Below are 25,737 nucleotides of genomic sequence, written 5' to 3'. Positions count from 1 at the left end.
CCAACTCCCTCTAATTTCAATGATATTGAAGGTGTTCAGCCCACACGGGAGAAGCTCAGCACTTTCAGGATTGGAATACACATGGACAGCACACAAACACAACAGAGGCAGTGAGAAAAAGCCAAAAGCAATGCAAGGGAATTATTTGTTTCATTTATAGGTTTAGAAAGAACTTCTTTTTCAGTAAGTTAAATGGAAGGCCATGTAGGGCTAGGAGGAACTTGAAAGAGATGGAAATATACCAGCTGGGGTTAGGGAGGTGGTTTCAAGAGCATGGGGCAGCATGGAGAAAGGGTGGGCGCCAACAGTAGAATAGTTGGTATAATCAGTCAGTAATAAGCCACTCTGTTTCTCTGCAGCAGTGTTCTTTTCCATCAGCAGTATTTAACTCCAACAGTGTATTTCTTTCCACTTCTGTCACATTATAGCTTTAACAAGATTTTAAGGCTTTAGTTATTTTATATATATATTTATAGCAGATGGTCTGCTTTGTGCTAGTGAATCTAAATTCTTTTCATCTATAACCCCCCCCCAAAAAAAACCCTGTTCTATTTCAGTGCATTCACCCTGCAAATGGTTCAAATTATTGCCCTTATTCAACATATGGGTTGCATATGTTAACTCACAATACCAATAACACAATGACCAGCATTTGCAAAAACAACAATTATTTCCAGTATTCATGTCTGAAGAGAAATAGGATATGTTTATTAGTCAGTACTTTTTAAAGTTACAATATCAAAACAATCAAACAATACAATACAATATCAAAACAATACAATCAAAACAATATTTTGATATGTCTCTATCAAATTAGTACTTTAGAATTAGGAACAAGGCTCTCTCTCATCCCACAAAATGATGATTGGCCTCAAAGTCCATTGTCTTCAAGATACCATGGAGACAGATTCTATACAACTATCCTTGCTAGATACATATAGGACATTCAGGACCTTGCCAAAAGTGTCAGCATCCTACAAGATCAGAACTGAAAATTTGCATAATATAGTCTGAATAGATGTGCTTCTTTGAGCTTGTGTCAAATTCCTCCTTGTAAAAGATGCCTTTGAGACATGTTTTACCTTGGTTGTTCCGTTTTATCTATTTGTAATCCTGTTTTCCTTGACACAGGTGACAGTCCTGTCCTGCTCAACTAGGAACATAGGAAAAGTTACCCTTCATGAACAGGAAATCTTCTGCCTCTGATCACCTTATATCAATTAATTTGCCAACGCATAACATCAGTTGGTCAGGCCAAGTTATTTATATATGTGTGTATGTATAAAACTTTCATTTAAATTTATCTGACTGTATGTCATACTAAAAATAAATATAAAGAAAATCATATATTCAGTTACATGTATTCAGCAAGGTCCAGCTGGATACACTGCCTTCTCTGGACTGGGTCAGAATCTCTCAGAAATGTCTACTCTGTGTCAATCTCTTGTTGACCCTCCCACAGCCTAGGGTTAGACACCATCCCAAAACTTCAGAGAAAACCCTGTTAAGGAATCATTTTAAAAGAGTAAACCTTGGTAAGATTATATTTCTCTCCCTGAAAAGTGTAAGGGACCAATCTGTCAGCAGCCTTGTTGCACTGAATGAGCATTGTCCCTGGCTTTGCCTGAATCTCCCTTCCTACTTCACTTTCCAGTCCAGGACCAGAGGCACTATACAAATGTTATATATTTCTGTGAAATAAAAACAAACAAAAATCATTGCCATGATGTTTTAAAAGTTGTTGCTCTATTGAGAGTGTTAAGGGAAATCAACAGCAAAAATCTATACTCCTATTTCATTTCTTGAGAAAGGCCTGGCTTTCATAACCAGTTTATTACCTCTCGTACAATTGTGATTATTTCAGGTTCCTTTATTAAAGGAAGAGCTAATGTCTTCTATGAACGTTCATTGTATTGAAAAATGTTATAGATATATACATTGTAGGTAATAACTGGAACATCATTGGTAATAACACTGCAAGCTTCCTCACAGTGCCTTGCTAATTCACCTCAGCCCTCTTTTAGAAGAACCACCAGTGTAGGTGGGAAAGTGGTTCATTTTATCACGTTCAGTCTGTCTTTGGCTTCAGTGTTGAAATTACCAAATGTGATTGCAGTGGACATTTGTTCACCACAAACTGGACTGAGACCACCAACTCTCTTCACATAGGACTGACAGATAATAAATTTCATTCCTACTGAATATTTGATAGACTGACTTCAATGGGAGATAGGTAGAAAATCCCAATAAGCACCTATCTGTATCATTAGATGCCTAAATACCTTTGAAAATCTGACCCTCTCTCTTTCTCAGTGGTTCCATTGAATCAGTTTAGTTTCTCTCTCAATTTCTGACACATGAAGCATCATGTAGAGAGTGTCACTGAGTTAAACTAACTTAAATTGCCCCCTCTGAAGCCAAAGTAGACCAGTGCAAGGGGCCACATGGTATTATTACATCAGGAAAGATGTTTCAACAAAAGTCTTCCTATTAAATATTCAAGGTGCTGCTTATTGGAAACTTCTATCACTGTCTTTCTCAACACTTCTGCTGTAGGCTTTGGATATGAAGGGTGTAGGCAAGGGCTGCATGGCATGGAAGCCGAGTGAACAATTGGAGAAAAAATGGAAGGTAAGTCTAATTAAAAGCATACTATCACACTCTTGTTATTGGGCATTTAGATGCTGGCTGATAATTATACTAATATTGAGTCAAGTATCAAGGTTTCATTGTTGCAGAAGATAGTTCTTGCAGAACAAAACTAGGCAAATATAGCTTGTGAATATGTATGGGGAAACAAAGAGAAACTTAAAAATACATTTTAATCTGCTTGGAAGCATCATGCATATTAATCACTGGATGCTTTTTCTTGCTTAAATAAAATTATTAAATTATATACACATACTGAATGGTCTGTAAAAACAGTCTACACCATATTAATTTATAAACATATAGCTATATTTGGAACTACAGTGTGAATACTGTCTTCAGAAGGCAAATATTTTGAATCTACATCATTTTGCATCCTTTTCATTTTTAAAGGAAGCACATAGTTTCTAGCCATATTTTCAAAGAACTTCCTAAATTGTGCTTAAAAATATTTGTGAGCACATCCATTTCCTTGTGCAAAATCCCACAGTTGTAATGGCAAATTGGGTGATTATGCACTAATTTTCATGTTCTAAAGCAGGACTTTGTGTACACAAATGGATGCATTTACACATTGAGGTGGCTTTCTGAAAGTTTGACCTTAAATGCTTAATAAGGTTGTTTTGAAATGTAATTCACCTGCAGTCAGACTGCTGTGTATAATATGTTTACTGGTTTCTTTAAAAAGGAAATAGAAGATACAGCTACGTATCCATAATTTGTTTATTACTCTCAATACGGCTTTATTATTACAACTTCTCGGTGTTATTTTCTTAGTTATAAATTGTCTAGACAAAGTAATAGAAATCAGTGAGATTAGAGATGGGTTCAAACCAAAAAGTTAGAATCCATATCTAGATTTTAAAAACTTTGAAGTTTATAGGCATTTAGCTCTGAAGTTATAGTTCAGCTCACTATAAAAGTCAGGGATCATTTGTAAAACTTGGATTCAGATTTTGATTTTGAACACTCCAAAACTGGTGGTGTTCAGATGGCTGGCTGTGGGCCTCGCTAACTGAAACAACAAAATCTCAAGTATGACGTTCCATTGTTCTTTCAGGCAGCATTCTACCTTTTGACCTCTCAGTACAAATATGTTTTTCATGTGATTTGCATTACAGTCTCTTATTAGGAAAAGGGAATTCTTTTGGTTACATTTTATGACTTTAGTTAAATGCTTTGTACTCTTGATAGTTTAATTTTCTGGGTCCTGCTTTGACCAGAAATAAATTATATATATACACATGCTGAGAAAATCTGATTTTCATGCAATTTAGATGAGAATGCTTCTATCTATGGTATTTATTATGTCTCCCTTTATTGTAGTATCTGAGTGCCTCACATTCTTTGAAGTATTTACCTCTCTGAGGTATGGAAGTGCTAATTGCATTTTTTATTCCCTAACAGATGGGGAACTGAGAAAAAGAGGCTAAGTAAACTGCTTGTGGTCACACAACAAGTCTGTGGCATGGTAAAGTCTTGAACCTAGCTTTCTCAAGTCCTAGGCTAGTGCCTTAATCCCTGAACAATACTTACTCTCTACACAGCTCTCCTATCAAATTCAAGTGCAAGTTTTATTCACTAGGCTGGAATTTTAGCTCTGGCTGGAGACAGATGACAGGTTTAGTTTGCAAGAAAGGAAGGAGAAATCACAAGTGGATGCAGGATATCAAGAAAGGGGAGGATTGAACTTCAAGGAATTTATGAAACTTAAAAAAAAGTTTTCAAGAAGTTTTATGACTTGTTGTCCACTTAATCTACTACCTGCTCTGTTTGTTCCCTCTGGAGCCCCTGGCATTGGCCACTGTCGGTAGACAGGATACTGGGCTAGATGGACCTTTGGCATGACCCACTATGGTCATTCTTATGTTCTTAGTACCACTGCAAGCCAATTTTTACTACAGCACATCTGCTGTTGAAAACCTGACTGAGTCACAGAGGCAAAAATATGCTTCCTGTTGATATTACACATATTCCATTGTTCTGCCTTTTTTAAATATATTTTTGTACAAACATCTGTTTATGGTGGATGCTGTCAATAAACTTTGCACAAGGGAGGGTAAATCAGGGTAAATAGAATCCTCTCCCCCAGAGTAGAGTTGTAGCACTGCTCTTCTACTAGCAGCCTCTGTAGTGTGTCTGCCCTCTGCAAGGAGGTTTGGCCAGGTATTGGCAGATACCATGGTTACACTCATGTTCCCAGTCTGTTTACCATGGCACCATAGATAGCCCACACAGAGTACAGCACACAGGAGGGTGTGAATGCCTTTTACAGGGTCGCTACATTTTGTTGTTTCCATTTAGTAGAGCTACACTCCTTCCCCTGCCCTTTGGATTTTATTTGCTACGAGGAAACAAAATGAAGCCAGATTTAGGCCTATATATGTCTGAATTGCTCTAAGCAATTCTCTGAATTCTGAAAGGCAATGATATGCAGGGTTTCTCCAAAATACTTTTTTTTTTATTAAGTATGTACAGGGGGTAGATTTTTCTTCAGGGTTTGAGTGGTCTTTCTGCTCCATTTATGAATAATTACACATACATCCTGGCCTACAAAAATCCAGCTTAGATTTTGGCTCATCACCAAAGAGAGTACAATGATGCAAATAGAAGGATTCAAGGCCCACGGTGTATATGGTATCAGGTATGACAGCATATGAACATACCACCAGAATAAAAAGCATTCGCTGGTTTGTAAATGGTTTCAGTGACATTTTGTCTAATATCACAGACTTATGCAAGAAGACTGAACAAAATAGCGTGGATGGAAGCCTGTCAAAGAATTTTCTTTACCTCAACACAACCTATCAGAGAAATCTATTCTGGCCCATCCGGATTGACAAAATGTTTGAGCTGTTCACTCATGCATCCAACACAGGTCTAGGAGCAGTATTGGTGCAAACCGGGGAAAGTGACTAGTAAAAAATTGACATCCAATGAACAGAATTACTCTATCATAGAAAAGAATGTCATGAGATTATATGGGCCATCAAATAGTAAAGGCCTTGTCTATTTTGAGACAATTTAGAGTCCTGACAGACCATTCTCCATTGGTATGGCAACACAGAGCAAAAAGGTACCAACTCCAAACTGCTACTCAGGAGCATCTCTCCAAAAATATGGCATGGAAATTGTACATTTAAAAAAGATAGAGCAAATATAGTGGCAGACACATTGTCAAGGCAAGAAAGAGTTCTGAACCAATATCTATGGATCAACCAGTGAGTGATTCTACTGCATATGTATGTGGAGAGGGGTTGCCCACAAGCCTCTTAGTATAAACTGAGGTGCACAAGGTGTACTGAGGGGCTGCATGGGGAAGAATCTCCTAAGTCTAGTATTTACATTCTCATTCACCGAGTGTCGTGTGAGGTCTCTAATAAAAGGCTTCCACTCTAGTCATCACTGTTGTGGAATATATGTACAAATACTATACACGGAGTTATATACAGATACTGAATATATGTTTTCAAAGTCTGTCTAGGAACTGGTCACCAGCAAAGCTGAAAAAGAGGCTTGCTGTCAGACAAGAAAGGTTGATCTAGTAGGCTGTTTACATGTAAATTAAGTATTGTTTCCCTGTGGGTCTCCTATCACCAGTCTCAACTGAATGTTAATTAAGGATTGTAAAAAATTCAAAGGGAAAAAAGCAACTGGAAGACACAAGCAGAAAGGGGTGGTGGGGCAGGGAGGACCATATATTGAGGTTCACATCAAAGGTTTTCTCTGCTATATTTGGGGAACAAAGTAGACACCATATCATTCCTCACCTAGGAAGTAAATGAACAGAGAATTTGCTTCATAAAAGTGAGATCTCAACCAGGCTTGGTGAAAAATTCTAGAGGGAACTCTGAGTGAGATAACTAATAATTTATCCTCTTGTCTAAAGAAGCTTAAGTTTTAGTCTCTATAAAGCATGTTATGATTTTGTTTTATATGTAATCATTTGTTTCCACTATTCTTACTCACTATTATATGAATCTCTGTTCTTTGATAATAAACTGATTCTTGTTTTCACTGTAGATGTATCTCAGTGCTGTGGTGATAAGCAAAGCGGTGATCCTGAGATGATTCTTACAAGCTGATGTGTAATGTTACATTCAGAGCAGCAGGCCTGGTAACTCTGTGGGTGTTCAGCGAATAAGTAGCTGGACACCTTGGAATGCTCTGAAGGCTTGGAGATTGGTGTAAGCATACAGAGCAAACAAGGCCTGCAGAGGCATGGAAAGCACTGTTTGTGCTCCCAGAGCCTGATGATTTCAACTAGGGTTACCATATCTCATAAATAAAAAAAGAGGACCCTCCACGGGCCATGGCCCCGCCCATTTCCCCACCCCTAGCCCCGCCCCAACTCCGCCCCTTCCCCCACCCTAACTCCGCCCCCTCCTCCCTCCCACTCCCAGCCAGGGGGAAAGGGCTGCCCCAGTGCTACCAGCATCACGGTTTCCCGGGCAGCCCCCAGACCCTGCGCCCCCAGCCGGCGCTTCCCCAGCGCAGCTGGTGCCCAGGAGGGGAAGCGCCCAGCTGGGGGCGCAGGGTCTGGAGGCTGCCCAGCAAACCGTGAAGCCGGTAGCGCTCGGGCTTTGGGCAGCCCCCATGCCTCCAGACCCTGTGCCCCCAGCCAGGCACTTCCCCTCCGGGGCTCCGGCGGCTCTGCGTAACTTACACTGTATAAGTTACACAGAGCTGAAGAGGAGCAGAGCCCCCGCAGCTGGAGGCTCTGCTCCTCTTAGGCTCTGTTTAAGAGCCGGACTGCCCCAGCGCTACCGGCTTTGGGCAGCCCCCGTGCCTCCGGACCCTGCGCCGCCGGAGCCCGGGAGGGGAAGTGCCCGGCTGGGGGCGCAGGGTCCGGAGGCAAGGGGGCTGCCCGAAGCCGGTAGCTCTGGGGCAGCCCGGTTCTTAAACAGAGCCTCCAGCAGCTGGGGCTCTGTGTAACTGACCCTGTGTCAGTTACACAGAGCCCCGGGGGCTGGAAGCTTTTCTCCTCTTTGGCTCTGTGTAACTGACACTGGGTCAGTTACACAGAGCCCCGGGGGCTGGAGGCTTTTCTCCTCTTTGGCTCTGTGTAACTGACACTGGGTCAGTTACACAGAGCCCCGGGGGCTGGAGGCTCCAGCCGCCCCCGCTCTGTTTAAGAGCTGGGCTGCCCAAGCGCTACCGGCTTCGGGCAGCCCCGTGCCTCCAGACCCTGTGCCCCCAGCCGGGCACTTCCCCTCCCGGGCTCCAGCGGCGCAGGGTCCGGAGGCACGGGGCTGCCCGAAGCCGGTAGCGCTCGGGCAGCCCGGCTCTTAAATAGAGACGCCGGGGCTGTGTGTAACTGACACAGTGTCAGTTACACAGAGCCGGGCTGCCCGAGCGCTACCGGCTTCGGGCAGCCCCGTGCCTGGAGACCCTGCGCCGCCGGAGCCCGGGAGGGAAAGTGCCCGGCTGGGGGCGCAGGGTCTCCAGGCACGGGGCTGCCCGAAGCCGGTAGCGCTCCGGCAGCCCGGCTCTTAAACAGAGCCTCCAGCGGCTGGGGCTCTGTGTAACTGACACGGTGTCAGTTACACACAGCCCCAGCGGCTGGAGGCTCCAGTCCCCGTGGCTCTATTTAAGAGCCGGGCTGCCGGAGCGCTACCGGCTTCGGGCAGCCCTGTGCCTCCGGACCCTGCGCCCCCAGCCGGGCACTTCCCTTCCCGGGCTCCAGCGGCGCAGGGTCTCCAGGCACGGGGCTGCCCGAAGCCGGTAGCGTTCAGGCAGCCGGGCTCTTAAACAGAGCCGCCATTTTCCCGGACATGTTCCGCTTTTTGGCAATTCCCCCCGGACGGGGGTTTGACTGCCGAAAAGCCGGACATGTCCGGGAAAAAGAGGACGTATGGTAACCCTAATTTCAACGAGCTGATCACAGCAGCCGGCAATTTGCCCCAGGCCCCGGGCCCCGCAGGGGCCCCCACGAGAATACTTCCTCACTTTAAGGGCAGGTGGTGGTGAGGTGCCTCACAACCCTGGGTACCTCCGGGGAGAGTCACAGAGACATCTATGTAACAAGGCTGGTTTAAGATTGGATTGGTTTCCCAGCACAGAGAAGGAAACCATTTTCTCTTTTGCTGAAAAGTAATTTTTAAAATTGCCAAGTTCCCTTATATGGTTAATGCAGATTCCCCACATCCGTATATGAAATCAATGCTCTGATATCTGATTGGCTCATCAACATTTACACTGCAGTACAAATTAACATTCTTTTTACTTATTACCAATATACCATGCAGCTAACACTATTTAAATGCACTTCTCATTCCTGCTTCACAAATTATTTGCACAAAAGACAAATATTCTTATCTAATTTCATAAGGCCAAGATGAAGACCTTAGGTGCTGGTTTGAAGTGACCCGATTAAGCACTGTTCTGACAATCATTCTGACCACTTACTTTCCTTATTGTCTCAGGTCTTGTCTTCTCCAGAGTTGAGTAACAATTGTGATAGTTTGAATTATATTTCTTGTTCTGTTGTACACTCTCCAACCTTATGAAGAATAGCCTGTGATCATCGAATTCACTTAAGAACTAAGTCATTTATCCATTAGCTCTCCAGCTTTCTGAATGTGATTGTAACCCTTTACAAGATCACTGCCATTGGCACCAGAAAGAATATCCATTAGTGGTGAAAAATAATGAACTACTGCTATGCTCTCTGTAACCATGTCTTGCAGTCAGACCCAGCTTAATAATAAAAATTATGCAAATAGGTTTTCAAATATTGCTGTACATTGCTGGCCTGTCTCCTCAGCCCAGGAAAGATTGACACCATACCCAGGGTCTTTTGTGGGCTTTTTTTCCACACCAGGACTTAAGCTTTATTTCTTCCAGCTAGCACAAAGTCATCAGTTGTCTCTTCCATCTCAACCCAGGGCTTTTGGCAGGAGCCTATAAATTTCCCACACGTTCCCACTCTACTGATTACTTGCCTGACAGTCATCCTGTCCCAAGACCAATCTGCTTCCTGTACCTCCCCACCAGGGCAAACTGTCTCAGCTGGGAGGTAGACGATCTGTCACAGGTGAGGCTATGCTCAATTCCCCTAAAAGGGGTAGGCACCCTATTACAGTTTTTTGGGGTTTTTTGTTTTTAAAAAAAGGAAGAAAAGGTAACATTTTGGGCTAAATATTGCTTGATCCATGAAACTCTTACTAATATCAATTGAATGTTATGCAAGATTTACCATGTGTGCTTGATTGATCACGATGAGGAAATAGCCATTGGTTGCATGCATTATTATTTACTGCATACTGACAGCAACTTGGTTTGATATATGCAAATAAATACATGGACACATCACCTGAACTTATATTTTAATGGCCCAGACATGAAAGTTGATGACCACATACAAATGAACCATCACCCACCCCTCAGTTTAGGGGACATCTCTTTCTAGTGTCTAATGTCCTATCTCCAGTAAAGAGTTGTTTGTATTGTTGTAGCGCTTAAGATATCAAAGCCCTATTGTTAGGCACAGTACAAACATAATAAAAAAGACAGAGTTTCCAATCCAATTATAAGGTGAGAGACAGCAAATAAATACAACAGACAAAAAATGGGGAAGACAAGGTAGTAATGATGTGATTACGATCAAATCAATCTAATCTTGTATTTCAGCATTAATGGTACAGTGGAGCATGCACTCTGAAACAAACATTTTTATTTCAGATATGTGTATGATTGTGCCCCAAATAAAATATTGTGGGGTGCTGACCTTTAAAATAAAATGGTTCAGCAGAGTGCAGAAGAGTCCAAATTGGTCTGGTCTAATAGGTTTTCTTTAGATATTGATGGTGAGACACTTAAGGCAAATATTATGCATGTGGATAGTGATCTGTGGATATTGCATGGCTGGACATTGCTACATAAAAATAGTAGTAGAAAACCACATTCAATATTGCAATTATCCTGACATATGCAGTATAATTAGGATAGTCCAAAAGCTCTTTCCCACCATACAGATAGGGCCAGATTTGCATGTATAGGGATTTAGGTACATTACATTGAAGTATTATTGATGCCATTCTAAAACTTGAGCTGACAGTTGTAAGCAGATAGAATATGAGCATTACTTCTTATGGCTGTATTACTTGGGTCACTATAGTTACTATTGTGTCAGCACTTCTATTATCAGCCTATTTTTCAGGGGTTTATAAATCATCTTCATAATTTCACTCTCTTCTTGCAATTGGCATACACAGTCCCTCATCATTATCCCTCATCTCTGTCTCTCTGTCACACAAACACACAGCTGCCATCATTGCCTTGTCCAAGAGACCCTCACAGTTTTAAAAGAGTGGTTTTATTCACCTCCATGTATAAACATTAAAACTGCAAGGAAGTCACATAAAAATTTACATGTATAATGATAAGGTTGTGACACAAACTGACATAAGCCAGGAAATAAGGTCAAAGTTATCACAGCATCTTTAATGCATGTTTATCTTCTCTCAAGACAATGAATGTTCCAGATTCAGTGACGATTATAAGATTTGTTTCTTAGCATTGGTTGGTATGGCCCATACACCCAAACTAAAAGTGTGGTTATACTCTGAGGCACAGAATTAAATAAGTTGTTCCATAATTACTATTCTTATGTGGCAAATAAATTATTCACCCACAAATACATAACTGGTGGAACACTTAAAAAAAAACACCTTTGGAAAACAATGAAATTAATACAATTTATTTTCCCAGTAGATTTGAAAATTAGCTGTAAATTTGCATTGCTCATTTACATATTTGTTGCCTCAATGACTTCCATCTTAAATTTGCTAACTACAATTAAAAAGGTAGCCAACAGAACTTCATATCTAATCTGGTATTTGAGTCCTAGGGCAACATGTATGCTTTCTGGCTTGTACATTAGGATTATGCAAAACAAATTTTACTATTTAAAGCAGCCTGCTTTGTCTCTTTTTTTGGCTTCTGGTTGTTGTCATTCTGAATTCTAAGGAAAAGTAGTTTTATGCTTCAACTTTCCACAAGAGAGAGTATTTATGTTTTTGTCTAATTTCTCTGCGTATGGTGTGAACATAACAAGGACCAGATCTGTTCAGTAAGAAGGTGTAATGTTTGAATAGCCACTTTTCTGATGGCAACTGCTATTTAACTTTATTCCAAGTCTATTTTCTTTGCTAAAGTTCATTCATTTTGAATACGTTTTGTTGCACTTGAGCTGGATCCAAGAGTTCCTACTTGACTGAACTTTGCAGAGTCAAACTTAAACTAAAATGGAATTAAAAATCCAAATGCTTCCATGGCTTTACTTCTGTGCTCTAACAATAGTTGAAATACTGGGTGTGAATTTGTTAGTTAGCCCATTCTAGTTTCCTGATTCAAAGGAATGGTATAGTGATACTTGGAATCAGCTTAATTTTAACACATTGTTTGAACTCTAGTGTTTTAATTAGTGAGATAACAGAACTGTGTGTGAGGACATTAGCTCCTCCTCCTTGACAATGAACTGCTGAGGTTACATCTGTAATTTTGGGGGGCATTTTTTTTTTGATACTGCACTAAGAAAATGTGTGAGCATGAAGTCCCTGAAAGGGTAAAATGGATTTAGTTACCTTCACATGCTGCCATCAAATAAGAGAGAGTGTTTTAATTATGTTTAGTTAGCACTGTATGTATAGCCAGTCCCATCTATGCTCTGCCTGCTCAATTTATTTTATAGTAGACAGCATTCTAATAGCAACAATTGCATGTGTCAGATTATCTGGTACAGCATTGCTCCCTGGTGAAATAGCAAAGTAAGAGTAAATGAGATTCTAATAGTTAGGGGAGACAACTGAAAGTAGGGTCAGGAATATTACATTTCCCCCCTATTAACCATCTTGCCAGATTTGCAATTAATCATTACACTGATTTGTGTAGATGCTAGTTCAGCACACTGAAACAAGTGATTACATTACTCCAAAGGAAATTCATATGCTCTATATCATAAGATATTCACACATAATTATGTAATCAAAATAGGAGCAAAGATGAAGAGAATTGTTATCAAAGAACCATGTGATAATCATTTTACTAGAAAGCAATAGAGCCTGATTTACCCCTTGACTTCCACCAGCCTAGTCTGCTAAGAACTTTTATTCTGCTGGTCGACTTAGAGCCAGCTGGTTCAGGTCACAGACTGGCCTTAGGAGAAGTAACCATACTGTGTACCTTCTGAGCACCCTTCACAAATGTAGATCTTAAGTAGACTTGTCTGCAAGAGATAGCTTAGCAATGTGATTGGATGCTAGTCTAGAAGGGCAATGGTTCTACCACGTGTCCACTCAGGATGAGGGCAAAATAATAGGATTGCAGGTAGAATCTGTGGAATGAGGGTGCAGTAGAAGAAGCAATCTACATCAGCTTGAAACCAGATGATGGGGTGAATTTGTCTAAACTATTTATCCATCCACATCATCCTGGACACCATTGTCACTATTATGCTATAGCTCTGACTTGTAGTCAAATTGAATTTCTTCATAGTGAGGAAACATGTATATGGAAATGAAGATGCCATAATTGTTTTTAAGGAAAATATCATGGGTGCCATGCAACCCTAGCAACCCCATAATCTATTTGTAAACCTCCCTTCCACTTTGTACAGTGCCATCTACTTGTATGTCAGGTCATCTCACTTGGCATGCCAATGCCAGCTCCTTAGGGTAGGAACCTTGTCTTCCATTTCTCTGTACAGTGCTATATACACTGCATGGCACTATATTTAACTATTAAACAATAATAATTGTTAGAACTATGTATTATTGGTAATGTCATTTCCACCCCCCACACCTCAAAACGTGCCCCCCCAACCCAAACATTTCATACTTATAATTGAGAAGTTACATCACAATGGAAACAACCAGTTAACTGGCAAAGTGTATCAGTATTGTGTATACTTGCTCCTTTACCCTTTTAAAAAAATCAATAACCTATAGCCAAATTGCAAATATCACTGGACGAATAGGGGTTAACAGGAGAGGCAAAGAGTGGAATTTCAGATGGAGTGTGACAGGCTCTCTTTCTAGGTACAGTTCTACCCTCAAAACTCATGGTCAGCAATAGAACAATGGTTGCTACCTGCAATAGATGTGTCATGTTGTATTTCCTGACAGAAGCTAGAAAGGATTTCCTCTGTGGCTACAGCTACACTGCACACAACTTATGGGGGGTGTATAAGGTACGTGTAGTTACACACTGAACACAGACTGCTTTTCATTGCACACTGCAGTGTGTAGCTACATGTGTCAGTGAAAGGTTCTGGCAGTGGGGAGACAGCAGGGAAATACACTAGCAGTGAGGAGTTGCTGGAGCCTTGCCTCGCTGCCTTCCCCCACCAGACCATTTCCCCACTGCTGGAGCCTTTCCCTGGGGGCTTCAGCAACAGGACATTACACTGCTAAAAGTAGCAGTGTATACAGGGGGAACACTGCTTGGATATGTAGAAAGCCATGTAGGGGACAAACACACAGGGTTCGGGTGTGTTTTTACTTGCCTAAGCAATGCCTCAATATCTACATTGGTATTTATATGAATGTGAGGGGGCTGTATAGTGTACATACTTTCCATGCTACCATAAAGAGTGTGCAATATAGATGTACAGTGTAAACTGGTGGCTGTACTGCAAAAAGAGATTTGAGATCTGGAAGGACAAATACAGACACTGTGGATCATAGAGGCTGAGGAGTTCTTGGATGACCAGATTTGGAAAGCATCACCAATCCAAGATTCAAGAAAGGAACTGGCCATCAAGGAATCAGAAAATGGAAACCAGAGAGGAGGCTTGATAATTGATAACCACCAGACACAAGAGAACCAGATGTCATTACTCCTCTGCCTCCAGATGTATAGCTGGTCAGGCTGGGGCCAGGATCCCACACAACAAGTAGTATCCATGGGTTATGTTGTCAGTATGGAAACTGCTTAAAGTCTCTCTGAAGATCCAGGTGATTGAATAGAATTGAGATCTATACAGGACTTACCTATGGATAGCTGCTCAGCCCAACAGAAAATCAAGCATGTCCACAAAGATCTACAACCATCCAAGGAAGACAGACTCTCCTTGCTAGAGATGCTATATTAAGAAGACTGGAAAGAACATTTTGCAAGGGATAGGCAGACAAGAGGATGGTGTGCTGTGTTGGATTGGGATCTGAAGTCTGTGGGTAAGGATCCACTGGGGATGGTGCATATAGTCATTAATGACACTTTCACATGATACCTCACCTTTTGTAGATGACTTTAAGCAACTCAGAAGGATGCTGAAGGAGAAGAATGGCCAAGTGATCTTCTTGGAGATCTTTCCTATCCTGCAATCAGAGGAAAGCAGAAGATTCTGTAAGTGAGCAAATTACTAGGTAAGTGGTGTAGGCTTTTGGTTTTGTGGAACATTTGTTCACCTTCTATGAAGAGAAGAAGCTGTATAATTGAAGTGGAAGTGGAACCAATCTTTCAGGGGACAGGCTGGCTAGACTAGTCAGCACGTGTTAAACTAAAAACAAAAAGGAAGGGTGAAAAGGAGGAACAAATGAGCACTCACTTAGAACCAAATTAAGGCGTGGGAGAACAATGTCAAGGCACATGAAGAGAAGAAATTAGTAAATTGCCTATACACCAATGCTAGGAGCCTGGATATTAGACAAGAGGTATTAGAATTGCTCATTTATGAACATAAATTTGACCAGAGTTGGTATTACTGAAAAAATTGGTGAAAAAAATCACATGATTGAATGTTAAAATAGGAAGGATAAAGTGGGCTTTTCTTTGACCTTGCCTTCTGTAATATCAACACATAGCAAAAGTATATTTAAAAATAATAAAATAAAACCTACCAAAGCAAGACACTCCTCTGCACATACTTCTCTCTCTGAGGAGAGGATGAGAGAATAAACAACATGTGAAGGATATGTAATCACCTTGATTAATGCACTACTGGAGGGTACTCAGGTAGTATGATGATAAACAAGGTATAAAATCTACACGGAACAGAATCAAACCAAGTGGCTCTCTTTATAAAAAATGGCATTACTTGTTTCCGAGTCACAACTCAGATGCAAATGGTCTTGAATGTTTATAGATCAAGGTCCTAACAGATAAGACACAAGATGGGGTACCAGTTAGTGTCTGCTATAGACCACCAAATCACATTATAGAACCAGTTCTTAAGGAGCCAGTCATCCTATTTCTAATATGCAGAGAAAAAAAAAGCTGCATTATCATGGGCAATTTCAATGTGAATTCCAAGTGCTGGAGGTCTCATGGTGTCAGTATTAAAACATCTTCTGAATTCCTAAAAATTATAGATAATTTTCTAACTCAAAACATGTTGCATCCAGCATGGGGAAATTCAATATTAGACTGCACATTGACATGTTTTAAACAAACATGGGGAAGTAATTCTTCACGCAACACAGAGCCAACGTGTGGTACTTGTTGCTGGGTATGTTGTGAAGGCCAAAAAAGAATTAGATAAGTTCATGGAAGATAGGTCTATTAATGGTCAGGGATGCAACCCCATGCTCTGTGTCCCTAAATCTCTGACTGCCAGAAGCTGGGACTGGACAATAGAGGGTAGGTCATTTACTAATTGCCCTGTTCTGTTCATTCTCTCTGAAGCATCTGGCACTGACTGTTGTCAAAAGACAGGATGCTGGGTTAGATGGACCATTGGCCTGAGCGAGTGTGGCAGTTCTGATGTTCTTAGAAAAAGAGGAATTGATCACAGAAAGAAAAATTAGTGCTTTATCAGGTTAAAGTGATTGTGATTTAATTATTCTGTTTGCACACAACAGAAGCAAAGTCCAATCATTTTACAAAACTGAAAACAATTATGAGCCAAATCAGATGCGAGAAATCATTTAAACATAAAAATGTGAATGATAATTAAGAACTGTTCAAGAGCATTTTACTAGCCGCCCAAAAAGCCACAGCCCTATAATCAAGAAAGAGGGGCCACATTGGTTAAAAAAATATGGTTAAAATTCCTCTTAGAGGGGAAGTGAAAGCAGCGGTGCAATGTTTTCTGTGTACATAACAAGAAGAAGAAAGGGGAAGTCAATAGTAATGAAGATAAATAATATGCTAGGAATTGTAGATAATTGATAAATGAAGCAAAAGGACACAAAAAGAAATCTATGGTGAGTGGAGTTAAGTTTTTCATTTGTTTTTTGTTTTAAGTATTTTAGGAACAAAAGTAATCCTAACAATCGTGTTGGTCCATCATTAGATGGAAATGATGGGATTATCAGTAATAATGCAGAGAGTCGTCTTTGATAAATATTTCTGTTCTGTATTTGGGAAAAAGCCAGATAATGTATTCATATTCTATTATATCAAAGAAAAACTTTCCACTCCAATACTAAGTTAGTAGGTTGTTAAAAGCAGTTAGTAAAGATAGACATTTTAAAATTAACACCTTTTGCATATAAAAGTTTGAGGAGAGCTAGCCAAAGACCTCTCTGGATCCTTAATGTTGATTTTCAAAAAAGTCTTGGAACACTAGGGATGATCCAGAGGATGAAAGGCTAATGTTATGTCAACATTTAAAAAAAAGGGTAATAGGATAATTATAAGCCTGTCAGCCTGACACTGATCCCAGGCAAAATAGAACGGCTTATACAGGACTTGAAGGTAATATAATTAATGCTGATCAACATTTATGTAAGATAGATATTGTCAGACTAACTTGATATCTTTTGGATGATATTACAAATTTAATTGACAGAGGTAATAATCTTCATGTAATATATTAGACTTCTGTAGGGCATATGACAGGGGGAAGGGGGGAGCTGCAGCACGCCGCTCCGGGGAGGAGGAGAAGAAGAGGCGGGAGCCAGGCCTCTCCCCCACCTCTTTCCCCAGCATGCTACGTTCCCTCCCCCCCTTCCCTGCCTGCCGCCGGTCAGCTGGATCAACTCCTTGACGGCAGGGCGGGGGGGCGGGGGAGAGGAGGAGAGAGCCTCAGAACGCTGCTCCGGAGAGGAGGAGGAGAAGAGGCGGAGGTGAGGCCTTGGGGAAGCGGCTGGAATTGGGGCATATACCCCCTCCAGCCTCCTGCGTGAGCACCCCCCCGACCCCAGCCCACCCCGCATCCCCCTGCACCGCCCCAGCCCCCTGCATCCCCTTACTCCCCCAGCCCCTGCCCTGACTCCTACCCCCCCCACACCCAGCCCCCTGCACTGCCTCACACACATCCAGCCCCTTGTCCTGACCCCTGCGCTCCCCTCACACCTCCCCAGCCCCCTGCCCTGACTCCTGCACCCCTCACACCTCCCCAGCCCCCAGTCCTGACCCCTGCACCCCCCATACCTCCCCAGCCCTGACTCCTGCACCCACTCTCACCTCCCCAGTCCTCTGCACCCCCTCACACACTCCCAGCCCCCTTCCCTGACCCCTGCACCCCCAAACCTCCCCAGCCCCCTGCCCTGAGTCCTGCACCCCCGCACACATCCCCACCCCCATCCTGAGAACCAAACAGGAGCTGTCCCAGGTAAGCGCTCCACACCCCAACGTCCTGCCCCAACCCTGAGCCTCCTCCCTCGCCCTAGCTCCTGGCCAGACCCCATATCTGAACATTTTTTTTACAATATTTGGAAAGATCATTAAGTGGTCCGTCAAGACCCTCTGTGATTTTTCAAGTGGTCTGTGGAAAAATAAGTTAGACTACAAGCACAATCAAGGTACCTCACTTTATTTTCATTTACTTGCTATTACTTATGGGAGGAGGATGAAGAAAAAAAGAATGAAAAATGGGGGCAGGAGGAGATAAGAGAGAATGTTCTTTTTCTTGACTGGATCCCAAGGAGAAGCCCCCAAAATGAAGCTGAGCACAGGACTGGGGGGCCTCACTAACTCTAAATCCGCCACTGGCTGTCACGTCACCTGGGCTGGGGATACTGTCAGGGCTGGTGTAACCACTAGGTGAACTAGGCGACCGCCTAGGGCACCAAGATTTGGGGGTGCCAAAAAGCGGTGCCCCCAAATTTTTTTTTACACTACAGTGGAGTCACATCTTACAGGGGGGTTAGGTTCTAAAGTCACCGCGTAAGAGGAAAATCGTGTATAGTGAAAATTACCATAAAGTACAATATACACTAGAACAGGGGTCCTCAACCTACGGCATGCATGCCAAAGGTGGCACATAAGCCAATTTTTTTTTAATGGCAGGCTGCAGGTCCTGGCTGCCGCTGAGCCGGCTGCCGACCTGGGGTTCTTTTCACTCAGCTGGCAGCGGGCTGAGCAGGGCCAGCAGTGGGCCGGCTCCTGCCAGCCAGGGTTCCAGCCGCCAGCCCCTCTCAGCCTGCTGGGGTCCCAGCCAGCTCCACTCAGCCTCCTGCCGGCCTGGGTGAATGGTCTGGGGTTCTGTTCACCCAGGGTTCCGTCCGCCGGCCTGGGGTTCCGTTCACCCAGGCCACCGGGAGGCTGAGCGGAGCCGGCGGCCAGGACCCCGGCTGGCAGGAGCCAGCGGACAGAACCCCAGACCAGCCGCCGGCCCTGCTCAGCCTGCTGACGATCTGGGGTTCCGGCTGCCGGCAGCCAGGGTCTCGGCCAAGGGCCCTGCTTGGTGAACAGCAGGAGGCTGAGCAGAGTTGCTGGCTGGGACCCCGGCTGGCAGCTGAGTGAATGGAACCCCGGGACGACAGCAGACTCAGTGGTGTCCGGGACCCGCAGCCTGCCATTAAAAAAAAAAAATCAGCTTGTGTGCGTGCCACCTTTGGCATGTGTGTCCTAGGTTGAGGACCCCTGTTCTAGTGTAGACAGTATATACTATGTATACTGTGTGTACTGTAGTTTATGGTAATTTTCACTATACGTGATTTTTCTCTTACGTGCTGATCTTAGAACCTAACCCCCGCGTAAGATGTGACTCCACTGTATTCATTTTTGAAATTTATAATAAGCGATGCTCCGGAGGGGAACGGGGGGGTGCAAGGTGGAAGTTTCACCTAGGGTGCAAAATATCCTTGCATTGGCCCTGGATACTTTGTCAGCTGATCTCCACGGTCTCCAACCTACCTGGGCAGTACAGCAGACATGGCCCTGCCCACTAGCTCCTCTCCACATCCTAGCCCACCCAACACTTGCCCCCCCCCCCCAAGGCTTAGCCCTCTTACTTTTAAAAATGATTGCTTGCGCCTCTCCCCCCCCTCAGGCTTTTCTGGGAGCCTTGTTGCCAGGTATCCAGTTTTAGACTGGAAACTCCAGTAGAAAATGGGACCTGAGTGCTGACTGGAAACTAAATGTCCGGTTATAGGAGTAACCACATTAGTCTCCGCTCCTCCCACTCCCAACGCCTACCCCAGAGGGCTGGAAGAGAACCTGTCCTGTTGCTGTGGGAGGAGGGGCAGCTCAGTGCAGAGAGAGACAAAGAGAATGGGCTAGAACCAGGTAGGTACCCGTTCTATGTGGGCAGGGGCAGGGGGGGGATCCTGTTTACCCCCTCCCCAGCCCTGCTGCGCTTGCAGTTTACCCCTGACCCCTCCCTTGCTCCAGAGACCAACCCTAGCTCCTGCCCCACTGCGCTTTTACCCCCGGCTCCTTTTACAATTATTCCCCAGGGGGGCCCACAAATATGTTTGGCGCCAAGCCCACAAAAAATTAATCCAGCCCTGGTGTTTTAGTGAGGTTCTGCGGGCACTTTTTCTTGGCTCTGTGCTGTTTAACATGTTTATGAATGAAATGGAAAAAAATATAAGAGCGTTACTGATAAAGTTTGCAGATGACAGAGATGGTAGAGTGGTAATTAAAGAGGCCGGTCACTGATATAGAGAAACCCAGATCGCTTCATGAGCTGGGCTCAAGCAAACAATGTGTTTTAATATGGCCAAACATAAGTCATAGGAACAAATAACATAGGCCAGATTTATAGGATGGAAGACTATCCTGGGAAGCAGTAACTCTGAAAAAGACATGGGACTCATGGTGGATGATCAACTGAACAGGAGTTTCCAATGTGACACTGGCCAAAAGGGCTAATGTGATAATTGGATGTATAAACAAGGGAATATCAAGTAGAAGTAGAAAAAAGTTATCATCTCTGTATTTGACACTGATGAAAGCGCTATTGGAATACTGTGTGCAGTTCTGGTGCCTACAATTCAAGAAGGATGTTGATAAATTGGAGAGGATTCCAAAAAGAGCCATGAGAATTATTAAAGTATTGGAAAAACGTCCTTATATTTATAGATTCAAGAAGCGCAATCTGTTTATTTTCTCAAAGAGAAGTTTAAGTGACTTGATCACAATCTGTAAGTACTCACATGGGGAACAGAAATTTGATAAGAGAGGGCTGTTCTACCTAGCAGACAAAGATATAACAAAATCCAGAGACTGGATCTTGGAGCCAGACTAATTCAGAGTTGAAATAAGGCACATTTTTAACAGTGTCAGGGTCAGACCAGGGTCAGAGGGACAGCCTCTGTGCACCAGCCAGCTACCAGGATGCAGGTATCAGGTAAGTAGCAGAGTCAGGGTTGAGCCATATCAGGATACCAGGAACTCAGGGTCAGGTACCAGGTTACAGACAGCATGCAAATTGCAGAGTCAGGAACAAACTAGTGCCAGAAATCAGAGCTTAGGATGCACAGTATTGCTCAGACAACTCCCCCTCATGGATCCTGGTTTATTTACCAGCATGAGCAAATCGGTGGATTGTGCAGGGCCATCATTCAGGCCATGCTGGGTGGTACTTCCTGCAGGGCCTAGCTTCATGGGGTCCTCCAGCAGAAACCTAGCCTTAGCTTCCCATGATGCTGCAGAAATGTCAGTCCCCCAAACCCTCATAGTCCCAGGTTCTAGTCCTGTAGGCTCTTAGAAACAATGAGGGTAATTAACCCTTGGGAAAAAAATTACCAAGTGTTGTTGTTCCTCATGGAAAATCTTTAAATCAAGATTGCATGTTTTCTAAAGGATATGCTCTAGTTCAAACAAGAATTTATTCAGGGAAGTTCTTTGGCTTGTGTTATGCAGGCGATCAGACTAGATGACCACATTGGTCCTTTTCTGGCTTTAGAATCTATGAATATGACTGACCTAATGCCTGTGATCATCTGAGAATCTGCCTGTATAACATATGAATTCTGGTTAATATTATGGAGTAATTGTGAAATGGTATTACAAAAAACTGCTGTATCATGAATGTATGTATGAGTATATATATATCCACTCACCAGGGGCTAGCAGCCTTGTGTTACATCCTCCTAGAACAGATACTGTGAAAAGGTACTTAACTTTTAATGGGATCACTTTGATCACAATAGTGTGCTACAAAGTAGCTTCATCCTTGGGAAAAACAGTTTTATCTTACCTTCTGGAGAGAGGTGGAGAAAGGTAGGAGCAGTGGAAATTTACAAGGAGCAGTACAAAAGAGGCAAGGTTCACAGGCAGGTATTTAAATAAGGAAACACAGGAACAAAGGGGATCAGACAGGAAGAGGAAGCACTGAGTAGGAGAGAGAAAGGTCACAGAAGTTGCCAAGTCACTTAAAACAAACTGACAGCTTAAAACAAGTGACTTTGGGCTTGAAATTTTAACGTTGGGTGGGTTTGGGGGGCTGGTGGCACCCTTTCCCCACTTAATAATGTGCCACTTTTCTAGAAGGATTTTTTTTCTCTTTTAGGATGCAGGTGGAAAGCCCCGCCCCCTCATTCAATCCCCCTCCTTCCCCAGGGCATCCCACAATACCACTTGTAGCGCTAAATCCCTCCCTCTCTCTCTGACACTGTCACACTGGGCTGCATGAGTTTTTCAAACCTTTCTCTCTCCTATTCAGTGCTTCCCTTTCCTGTCTGACCTCCTTTGTTCCTATGTATTCCAGCTGTGGGGCACCTGCCCGGTGAGCACACAAACACTGATCAGTGAGACTCTGTGAGGGATCAGTAACAGTCTGCGTGAGGCAGGGGAAACCCTGCCTGCCTGCCTGCACACTGATGATCCCCAATAGAAGGGCGAGCTTGAAAGGGACATCGTGTTTAGGATGTTTGCTCTATTCTATATAAAATACTTGCTTGTACTTTATATGATTATGTATAAAAGAACAATAATGTGTTAGATTTGTGTAAAGTATTTCTCTGTGTTGAATACTTTACAGCTACTATGTTGCCTCCTGAGAGATTTAAACTATAAATCTGAAGCTTCGCACCATTCTGGGAGAGGGTGTGTTTAAGTAACTGGGGTATTTGGGGGGTCGGTGCTAGACCTAGCAACATGGTTTGAGGAACTACATTTCTGTGAAGGGATAGTAGACGGAGAGCCAGGAAGGAAACAGTGCTGCAGCCTGCTGAGGCCCAGGGATGCTTAAACTACTTGGGGATCCAGAGACCTACTGTCTTGGATTCCCCTCAGACAGTCCAGTAAGCAGCCACTATTGGAATGCCCTGCTGTATCTGTGACACCACGACAGTCATTGTCATTGTAATCTAAATGGAATTTATTTTAAACATTTTCCCCCTTCATTCTAGTCACATACAGAAGAATAAATATTGGAATAAGTCAATCAAAGCATTCACATCAAAGGTGTATAGTCCTTCTTCAGTTTGAATATCCATATAAATCAACCTAGGATCGCTAAAATAAGTTATTATTTATTTATTTCAGTAGAACTTAAAGGCCCCAACATAGATTGGGGGCCAATTAGTCTAGATAACTGGACAAACACATGGTAAGAGAAAGTCCCTGATCTCCAGAAAAAATGGTTGGTGACCCTAAGAACAAAACTAATACACCATTAAATTTATTACATTCCATATAGCCATCCAGTTTTCTTAATGCATTGATACTTTATTCCACCACTTCATCAATATGCTTAATTATTATTAATCTTATAATGCAGTATTTCCAAAACCAAGCACTCAAATATTATGAATCAGCCCCCACCCTCATCATAAGATTATCTTAACAGTAATGCACATATTAATATTTTTAAAAAGTGTGGGATTCTTCTTATTTCCCTTGTGATTTTGATCCTTTAGGGTTTATATTTTCAAGCTGTTCTCCACAAGCATAAGGGCTAGAAACTTACTTTAAAAAAAAAATTAAAGCTGAGGGTCTAATGTAATTACATTACTCAGGAGTTGGAGCTTTAAGAGAAACACCAAATATCACAAGTCTCACAATATAATCATGAGAACTGTAACATTATAGTGTTACAGGAGTGCTTAGCAGCCCCAACCAAGATTAAGCACCTTTGTCATCTTACACAGAAGGCCCCAGAACTTGCAATTTACATAGACAAGACCAGACAAAGAGTGGGAAAAAAGAAATATTAATTGACGTATATCACTGCTCTACAACCAAAATACTTCTGAAATAAATGTAGTCAAACTTTACTAATTGTGGGTCACTGATGATGCTTAAAATTGTTGATTGGCTCTAGTTTTCAAGATATGCTATTGGGTCACTATATACGACCCTTGACTTGGGAATGGCGGAGGATAATTTAAACCAGAAAATGACTAAAATACATCTTTGACTGGATCTATGAATAAATCTATGACTGGGTTTGGACAGTACTTGCTTTTTAGGCAAAACAATGAATGATGCAATCTGAAACTGGTATTGCGTCATACATGATATGAATTGCATCATGTTATTCCTAGAAGTCATAGATGATGCAATCATAACGAAGCTTACATCACTCTGCTGAACAAATTGCCCGATATCAGCTCTAGAAATCATACGTGCAAGATAGTGTCGTGCTCTCTTATTTGTCAGTGTTTGATTTTGCAAAGGGACACATTTCTGTTTAGCCAAAGTGAGCAGAGATGCCTTGTACTTGTGTGAACAGTGCAGTTAACTTCTGCTATGTTTGTGGTGAAGTGACTTTTGCATCACAAAAGCGCAGTATATCCACTATGGTTAAGAAAGCCTATCACCTTTATTTTGTCTGCAAAATTGGAGATCAGAACAAGAGGTGGGCTCCACACATATGCTGCAACACTTGTGCAACAAATCTTCACCAGTGGTTGAACAGGAAAAGGAAATCTATGCCTTTTGCAGTGCCAATGATTTGGAGAGAGCCAACAGATCATACCAGCAATTGTTACTTCTTCCTGGTGCCTCCAGTTGGGAAAGGTGTGTCAAAGAAGAAAAAGTGGACTGTGCACTATCCAAACATTCCACCAGCTATACGCCCAGTACCCCACGGAGAAGGACTGCCGGTTCCTGATGCACCAGAATCATTCTCACTTGAGTCAGACGAGGAAGAGGAAGAGGATGAAACTTCTGGTCCTGAACCATCAATGTCACAGGACCCACATTTTCTCCCATCCTCCTCCTCTGAACCACACCTCATAACACAAGGTGAACTGAATGACCTTGTCAGGGATTTGGAACTACCCAAGAGTAAGGCAGAGCTGTTGGGCTCCAGACTACAGCAGTGGAATCTCCTGGCAGGTGATGTTAGGGTTTCCATGTTCCGTGACCGTCAAAAGGATCTTGTCCCATTCTTCTTCATGGAAGGTGATCTTGTAGCCTGCAACAACATTGATGGTGTGATGGCAGCCCTCAACATCGTTCACGATCCAGATGACTGGAGAGTGTTCATTGATTCATCGAAGACGAGTCTTAAAGCTGTTTTACTGCATAATGGCAATGTTTTGCCATCAATTCCAGTTGGTCATGCAGTCCATAGGAAGGAAACCTATGACAACATGAAACAACTTTTGAGGTGCATAAATTATGACCAACATCAGTGGCAGCTTTGTGGCGATTTGAAGGTTGTTGCTCTCTTGCTTGGTCTGCAGACTGGCTACACAAAGTACTGCTGTTTTCTCTGCGAACGGGATAGTCGTGCAAGAGATTCCCACTATATCAAGAAAGCTTGGCCACTCCGACAGTCATTGGAGCCTGGGAGGAAAAGTGTTCAGCATCCACCACTTGTTGAATCAAGGAAGATTTTGTTACCACCCTTATACATCAAGCTGGGTCTGATGTATAATGTACTTTGTCAAGGCCATTGACAAAACACAAGCAGCTTTCAAGTACCTCCGTGGAAAATTTCCAAGATTAAGTGAAGCTAAGATAAAGGAAGGGATCTTTGTTGGTCCTCAGATTCGTGAACTTCTTCGAGATGATGCATTT

This window comes from Malaclemys terrapin, chromosome 5, assembly GCF_027887155.1.
Source record: "Malaclemys terrapin pileata isolate rMalTer1 chromosome 5, rMalTer1.hap1, whole genome shotgun sequence".
Classification (NCBI taxonomy): Eukaryota; Metazoa; Chordata; order Testudines; family Emydidae; genus Malaclemys; species Malaclemys terrapin.
This window is presented reverse-complemented; position numbering follows the sequence as displayed.